The sequence below is a fragment of the Notolepis coatsorum genome, assembly GCF_963971535.1.
Source record: "Notolepis coatsorum genome assembly, chromosome: 16".
NCBI classification, from domain to species: Eukaryota; Metazoa; Chordata; class Actinopteri; order Aulopiformes; family Paralepididae; genus Notolepis; species Notolepis coatsorum.
Genome location: NC_140180.1, coordinates 5,419,063 through 5,428,041, shown reverse-complemented (window position 1 = coordinate 5,428,041; position 8,979 = coordinate 5,419,063). Strand labels below are relative to the sequence as shown.

At 47.3% G+C, this 8,979-nt stretch overlaps 1 pseudogene across 1 annotated transcript in view; it reads left to right on the top strand.

Moving 5' to 3' along the window:
* Positions 1-6,093: 6,093 nt before the first annotated feature.
* Positions 6,094-8,979, top strand: part of LOC311242529 (protein diaphanous homolog 1-like) — a 65,267-nt pseudogene continuing 62,381 nt past the window's right edge. Inside the window, exon 1 of the transcript XR_014620998.1 lies at positions 6,094-6,120. The product of XR_014620998.1 is annotated as a protein diaphanous homolog 1-like (transcript). The remainder of the gene's footprint in view (positions 6,121-8,979) is intronic.

Below are 8,979 nucleotides of genomic sequence, written 5' to 3'. Positions count from 1 at the left end.
CCCCACTGTATGTATATTTCTCTCCCACCCACCCACCCCCTCCTAATGTACAGTCTCCTCCCCACCGCATGTATATATTCTCTCCCCACTGTATGTATATTTCTCTCCCACCCACCCACCCCCTCCTAATGTACAGTCTCCTCCCCACCGTATGTATATATTCTCTCCCCACCGTATGTATATTTCTCTCCCACCCACCCACCCACCCCCTCCTAATGTACAGTCTCCTCCCCACCGCATGTATATATTCTCTCCCCACTGTATGTATATTTCTCTCCCACCCACCCACCCCCTCCTAATGTACAGTCTCCTCCCCACCGTATGTATATATTCTCTCCCCACCACATGTATATATTCTCTCCCCACTGTATGTATATTTCTCTCCCACCCACCCACCCCCTCCTAATGTACAGTCTCCTCCCCACCGCATGTATATATTCTCTCCCCACTGCATGTATATTTCTCTCCCACCCACCCACCCCCTTCTAATGTACAGTCTCCTCCCCACCGTATGTATATATTCTCTCCCCACCGTATGTATATTTCTCTCCCACCCACCCACCCACCCCCTCCTAATGTACAGTCTCCTCCCCACCGTATGTATATATTCTCTCCCCACCGTATGTATATTTCTCTCCCACCCACCCACCCCCTCCTAATGTACAGTCTCCTCCCCATCATATGTATATACTCTCTGTCAGGATCTATGGGTAACAGTACTGTATATTTGCACATCGTATATGTCACAAATGTAACAGTACTATATACCTGTATGTCATGTATGTCCCTATGCCATAAATGTCATGATGTCATGTATGTTGTGTATGTCATAAATGTCACTATGAATTGAAAATGGGGGACCCTGATGTAAACAAGACAAACATCTTTCTCTGGTCTGCAACCCCTTAACACTTTGATTACCAGCCAAGCGGTGTGCCTTACCCCCGTTGAATGCCACCACCCACTTCAATCATAGCGTTGTGAACGCATAAACTATGTCTTAAATTATGGCTATGTGTCTAATCTGGCCGTCGCTTATCAATGACTTGTTTGCAGTCTTGTCGAAACGGATTGTTTTTTAATCGGTTCATTTCCGTTTTATACCATTTTTGAAAAACCCTAGTTTTCTTGAAAGTTTCAGGAAAATATAAAGATTCTGTGATAAACGGCCTTTACTGGAATATTCTGGAATACACAAAAAACTTCATTTTTCGGCCTATTTATGAATCATTTTCAAATAAACGCTAGATTATCGATAGTATATGTGTAATTATGCACGCTAGAGAAGCGAGCTGAAAAATCGATTCTCTCATTTCCTGATCAGCGCACACACACACACACACACACATATGGCACACGCTGATATCTCTGTGAAAACAGCTCTGATTATCCTAAGACTGGTAAAATAGATTCCTTACCTCAGATCAGATGTTCTCCAAAAAGATTATTCCAATTCCTGATCGCCATTCCAAATATCGATCGTGTTTATTGATTCAGCGCTGGGTACTGAAAATATGTATTCCACGCTGTTTTGCGGCTCGGCAATGACTTGGATCTCTTCGGATGGCTTGCCGGAGAAGTAAAATGAGGAAACTGGATTACCCCCCCCCCCCCCCCCCCCCATGTGTTTCATTCAGTCTAATCCAATGGGGTGCAGTACAACAGGGAGAGACGATAGGGGGCGGTATTTTCCCAATGGAGCTCAGAGAGAGTTTGCAGCACTAACGTGAGACTAGATTGAAAAAATCGCTAATAATAAAAAAAAAATACAAAAAAACGCTATTTGTCGTCGCTGGCACTCAACGGTCGGCATGAACTAACGACATATAGCGTCGTTGGCACTCAAAGTGTTAACAATTGTATGTATTGAGCCATACTGTATTGTACCCATTCTGCAATCTGTTAAATAAAGTTTTCATTCATTCATGCTTCTATAGAAAGTAGGTTCATGGCTGCCACAGGCTTGATTGATTGATTGAAAACTTTATGAACAGATTGCAGAATGGGTACAATACAGTACAGCTCAATACACACAATTGTTAAGGGGATGCAGACCAGAGAAAGACTTTCGTCTTGTTTACATCAGGGTCCCCCATTTTCAATTCATCGGGACATACATGACATACAGATAGACAGTACTGCTACACTTGAGAGGATTCTCCGGCGCTGCAGCTGGACCCTACTCAGAGCGGGAGGAGGGGGGGAAAGGGGAACGCGGGGGGATAAATGAATGAATGTTGATTATTAGAGGCAGCCTTGGCGTAAGTGGTTGTAGCTACGGCTCTAATAATCAACATTCATTCATTGTATCCCCTCGCGCTCTGAGGCCCGCTCTCTTTCCCCCCCGCCCCCGGCTTCCCCCCACGAGCTCCAGGTAACGCGGAAGTGCAGTGGTCTCATTGGATCTGGCGCGCCCCCACGAGCTCCAGGTAACGCGGAAGTGCAGTGGTCTCATTGGATCTGGCTCCACCTGAGAGGATTTGACTGACGGCAAAATGCCTGAGGAGAAGTGGGGATAGTTCTCGTGTAGGCTTGCTAGTTTTATGGGCATTTTAGAGTGTGTACTGTACACCAAGTCCTATCTGCTCAATCTAATTAACCATTGAAATATAATGCAATCTAGGTAAGCAAAGCCGTAGGAATCCTATAATCACTTATATAAACATTGACACCCGGGTGTATGCAGACCTGTTATTCATTTCCTTATTATATAATGACCCTGGCCTATAATTATATATTCTTGTAAATCTTGATTATGCCACTATGTTAAGAGTGATGATGCAAATCCCTTTTAATAATACGAGGCTGCAGTTCTGCGCGTCACACAATCACATTCCACCATAATAAATACACCCGGCCTAATCGAACAACAAGTCGACGTTCAACTTCAGACTGCAGTTCAGAAAAGGCACGCGGTTTGGACATTTGCATGACGAGCCTACACAACACATAGGATCATTTCACAGCCTTCTTATCGCGGATAATCGGGATTAGAGCACCGCCCAGTGGTGAAACTGCTAACTGCAGGCAATCCCATTGCTGGCAACTGTATGATGGGAGGGGGGGGGGGGGTTCAAGGAATTGCAGAATGGGCATTCTTTATCTACTGCGCGTTCTGGTAGTCCACGTTGTGCGAGAAAACATCTTGATGCTGCCTATCAATCAGGCCGCCCAGGCAAATGGTTTAACCATAATTGCAATCTCGGCTCCAAATCGACCCAATAAATGGGCTTCCAATTTAAGAAGCTTTAACGGCTTTATTATAAATCCAACACTTTAGGCAATGTTGTTGGTCCCCTGGCTGTCTCCCTCCTCTCTATAAAATCACACCTCGGTGTTGTAAATCCCCAAAAGATTTTCTGCATCGGAGTAATAGCCTATAATAATAACAACCGCACAGCGTTTATCCGACAGAGTGGAATTCCAAGTATTATTATTAGGCCTTATTGGGGTCTTTATTCAGTAAGCCTGCTCAGAAGTTGGAGGCGCGCAATAGTGTCGACCCCCCCCCCCCCCTCTCTCTCTCTCTCTCTCTCTCTCTCTCTCTCTCTCTCTCCTCTCTCTCTCTCTCTCTCTCTCTCTCTCTCACACACACAGAGACACACGCATAGGGATAGAAGGAGAGCGACACACACACACACCCAGGAGAGAGGATTACGGAGATAGGCCCACCCGTCTATCTGTCTCGGTATGTGGTGGATGTTTGGGAACAACACGGTTTGAGAGTATAGACTGCGTGTCGCCAGCACAACCTGAAACGGTGATCCGTCAGCCGGGTTTATAAAGCGCACAGCACGCAATCTATACATCATCAAACCCTTAAAAAAAAGCCATCCCTCCTACTAGGGTGACCAGATGCAAAAAGTCCAAAAGTGGGACAACAGTAAGATTTTGGTGGGACAGATAGATAATGTAAATTTTTTTATTAGAATAACTGCCATGGTCTTCACTGAATAGATTTAAATCAAAGGTTAAAGGTTAAATCAAAATAAATACAAATTAAATACCACCTAACATCTGTTTTAAATACTCAAATGTCATCACTTGACAGGAATGTCAATTCCCTGTTAACACAGAACTAGGGAAAACAGTGTAGTATAATACAAAAATAATAATACAAATAAATTGTGTTTCTATATTAGAATAACTGCCATGGTCTTCACCGAATAGATTTAAATCAAAGGTTAAAGGTTACCACAGTCGGCTGACCTGTATGAATGGGAGTGTTGTACTGTGTGATAGACACTTGTTATCTCAGCTGCAGTGACCTTGTCCGTCTGGCTATCATTGTTTGGTTAAAAAGAAACGTATCCATAGATCTGGATGTTTCTTTTTGGTGAGCCACTTTCAAGTGAGACTCACGTCCACTGTGGCGCTTCAAGTTGTATTCTCCTCCATACTAAATTGAAAACGAACTATGACACAAAACACAGAAAGCCTGCTGCGGATTGCCTGCCATCTGCCTCACCCAGTCATGTGTCGTTTGCCAGTCTTGGTTGTAACTGCAGGTCCGTTTCTTTTTATTGCTTCCATCTTGAACTAGTTCGCTTGTAATGTTGTTGTGTTTTTTTTGACCAATCAGATTTGCGATATGAGGTAGCGTCACGACTCAGTCTCAGTCACGTCACAAGCAGGCAAGCAGCGCGCTAAAGTACTATAACCAATCAGAGCAATGTGTGTGGACAAGAGGCGGGTTGCTACGTTTACTGTCTGTAGGGAGGTGCTTTTAGACGCATGTTTTTTTTGGCTTCGAAAAGAGGGACATCCTCTCAATATGAGGGACGCGGGACATTTGTCAAATGGTGGGACAGTACAACCAAAAGGGGGACACCTGGTCACCCTACCTCCTACTCGAAATTACCGTCGTAAACTGAGGAACAGGAGGAGGAGGGCTTAATTTAAAAAAATAAACGGAGTGTGATAAGCTTTTCACTTGTGGCACTAACCGCTTTTGACATGAATAAAAACATCCTTCCTCCTCCTCCTCCTCCTCATCATTATACACAAACAGGTCTACCGTTTTCAGAATCAAAGGATTTCCACTTGAAAGTGCAGGTTGAACGTCTTTATGTGAAGATGTATAGGCTATATATATACAGCCAAAATAATGATTGCGGTTTGGTTCCACTGGACAAGAAAAAAATGAAAAAACGGCGTTTATGCGCGCGGCTCTGCGTCAAGTTTCAGGTCACTCATCATCGTTACACAATAACACAACACAGTTCAGTTACAGTTTAGTCACACAACATGTTCTATATATACAACAGTCTAATAACATACAGAACGCCTATATAAAGCCATGTGGGCCGGTGTCATGAGGGCGACCCCAGACAACCGGGGTCGGGGGGTCACCACCTCCTCCACCGCACGGCGACAGATCGTCTCTGTGGCGCAATGAAGACGCAACAACAAGTCAAATGTATAGTTGGTGGAAATCGAGCGGGGTAATAATAATCAATAATCAGTACTAAAGCCTTGAGGGGGGGGGGGGGGGGGGGCCCGGTTGGTCCAATCATATAGGCACGGGCGACAACTCCCTGATGTGCCAAAACGCCCATGCAGCAGAAGAGGGTGGAAATCCCACCACAAGTTTATTCAGTCCTGTACTGTTTTACCCAAAGTGTATTCGCCTCAAAGCCACGGCTGAGCCCCCCCCCCCGCCCTCCCAGTCCCCGCTGTTCACCCCAAAGCCCCCCCTCCCTCCCTGCTGTTTCACGACACCCCCCAAGCCCCCTCTCCCTCCATCCCCGCGCCGGAAACTATTTATAGTGTCCCCCCCCCCGGCCTCTCTCAGCGACCGGTCGTACGGCATGGAGGCGAAGAACGAGTTCCGCAGCTGGCAGTTGATGAAGAGGACGATGAGCAGCACCAGGAGGAAGAGCGCCAGGCACATCACGATGTAGGTGGCGAGGTCCGGCTTCTGGAACTCACCCCCGCCGCCGCCCCCCTCCTCCACCACCCGGAGCCCGTGCACCACCACCCCCGCTCCCCCTCCTCCGCGCCCCGCGGTTGTGTCTGAGCAGAGCGGCGTGAGTGGCGTTCATGGAGCCGCCGCCGCCGCCGTGGGGGCTGTGGGTCGCGTTCTGATGGGCCATGGTTGGTGGTGGTCACCGGGTCGAAGTGCGTGGTCCCGCGCGGCGCGGGGATCAGTCCGCGTGTGTCCGTGTCGGGTGGCTAGGAAAAAGGGGGAGACGAGGGAGGGGTGGAGGGAGGAGGAGACGTGGTTATTATAGTAGAGAGAGACCGGTTCATAAACGAATCACATAATAACGATGTATTCGAGACGATCACACAATAATACGACCTGCATGGAGAATGTCATCATCATTTGGACGCACGCGGCAGTGCAGTGACGCACGGCCCGGGGGGGGGGGGGGGGGGGGGGGGGGGGTTGTGCCAACAATGAGTCATATTATATTCAGGGCGGCTGAATGAGTTACTTACTGTGCGTAAAGAGTGCGCGCCGTCACCGTGGAGAGCAAGGGTCCCGCGGGGTCACAGTGTCTCCTCTCCCGGTATCTGTCCACTCCAGCCCCGGTGGTGAGGAGGACGCACGGCGGCGTGGCTTCACCGCTTCAGACTCGCGCTGCGCCCACAGTCGGCGAAGACAGAGCGCGTGCGCTGCTACGGGGGGGAGGTTATAGAGAGCAGTCGTTGTCTGGTAAATCCAGAGGTTCCCCCGGTTCGATAACCCCCTTGCCTCCTCACTTATTAACTTAACCCCCTCCTAACTGCTCCGGTGACTGAGCAGGTTGGCTCCTTGCATGCCCGTCGGTGTGAACGCGACGAGGAAGGAACGAGGAACACAATTAAGTGTAAAGCGCTTTGGATCAAAACAAAAGTACTATAATATAAAAATGCAGCGTTTTACCATTTACAGTCCATGATGTTAGTTCCACCCGCGCCCGGAATCAACGCGTCTTCTTCCTCCACGACAACGTCAAACCAATTGAGCCAAATACACATGTGATGATCGAACGCATAATATTTTTATATATTATCCCCGACTTGCCACTTGTTTGTCCCGCTCTCGCGTCGCGTTTCAACAGGATCCCCCCCTATATAGAGCTGACGGGGATATATAGGTTAAAAAAAAACTCGTGTTTTTTTTGGTTTGTTTTATTTATTACCGCAAATAACGTCACCAAACATTTCGGCGAGGTAACGACAAGCAAGATAAAAGACACCCGAGTTTTTACAGTTTAATAAAGGCGACCGCGCTCATCATCATATAATACGCGCACACGTTTCTTCGAGCGCACGGGTGGATATTTGGAGGCAGCGGAGGAGGCGCGCTGTTTCATCCAGAGGCGCGCTGTTTCATCCAGAGGCGCGCTGTTTCATCCAGAGGCGCGCGGACAGACTGCGGGTCCTTGCGCGCGTCGCGGCGACGGTCCGTATGTTCTTCTTATATCCAGGAATTGTCGATACATACGCGTCCGTTATTGTTTCGCCCCCCCCTCCCCTCCGTCAACTCCGGCGGCGTGAAGTTGTTGAACCCCGACGGGAATATCGACCCGGCATCATCATATAGTGAAGGAGGTCAGGACTGGAGGAGGAGGAGGAGGGATATTAATGAAAGAGAAAACACAAAACACCAGCGCTCCAGGTCGCAGAGAGCTCCCAACTAACCCCGCCTTGGGATACGTGTGCGTGTGTGTGTGCGTATACACTGCTTATTAAAGTGCGCATGGCAAAGAGGGATGAGTTATTAAAGAGAGCCGACAACAAACTATCATTACACATGGGCAAAACAGAGTCCATTCTCTTCGGTTCAAATAACAAACTCAGCAAGACCGACGGCTTCTCGGTTACAGTGGGTGACAATATTGTCACAAGGAAAGATGAAATTACCTACCTGGGTTCCATCCTAGAGGCTAATATTTCCTGTGACAAAATGGCATCCAATGTAATAAAAAAAGTCAACCAACGAACGCGATTCTTGTACCGGATCTCCTCTCTGGTAAACAAGAATACCCTGAAGACTCTAGCAGGAGCACTCATTCAAGGGTACTACGACTATGCTTGCACCTCATGGTACCAAAGCACCTCAAAGGCACTAAAAAACAAATGACAAACATCTCAAAACAAGCTAGTCAGACTACTCCTTGACCTGACTCCTAGAACCCACCTCACCCCTGCCCACTTTGACAACCTAGGATGGCTTAGAGTAGACGACAGAGTACAGCAACTTGCAATGGGCCTGGTCTACAAGATACACTACGCGACCAAGGTACCCATGTACATGTCAAAATACTTCCCAAAGGTCAGTGAATACCACGATCACAACACCAGAGGGAGCTCCACAAATCATGTAAAACCCAGATTCGGCTCAAACAAGGACTAAACACGTTTCGCAATTATGCCACATCAATGTGGAACGCCCTACCTAAAGCTGTAAAGGAATGTGAATCACTACCCATTTTCAAAAACACTCTAAAAAAACACCTACGTGAGACTGCAATTCGAAACTGGCCCCTACAAATGTCCTAACCTAGTTGTACAGTAAATTACCAAGTAAGGCTTTGTCAGTATTCCAATGTACAGTGTAACATGTGTGTGTGTCCCCTACCCAACCCCCCCCCCCCCCACCTCCAATGTACAGCCCTCACCCAACCCACCCAACCCCACCCCACCCATCCAACCTCCTCCAATGTACAGTTTCTACGCCAAATGTATATACACTCCTTTTCTGGACACTTTTGTATCACAAACAGTACTGTATTTGCAAATCTGATATGTCATAAATGTATAGATGTAGCAGTACTGTCTATCTGTATGTCATGTATGTCATATATGTTATGATGAATTGAAAATGGGGGACCCTGATGTAAACAAGACGAAAGTCTTTCTCTGGTCTGCATCCCCTTAACAATTGTATGTATTGAGCTGTACTGTACTGTACCCATTCTGCAATCTGTTAATAAACTTTTCAATCAATCAATCAATCAATCAAGAGAGTCAAGTCATGCGACATGA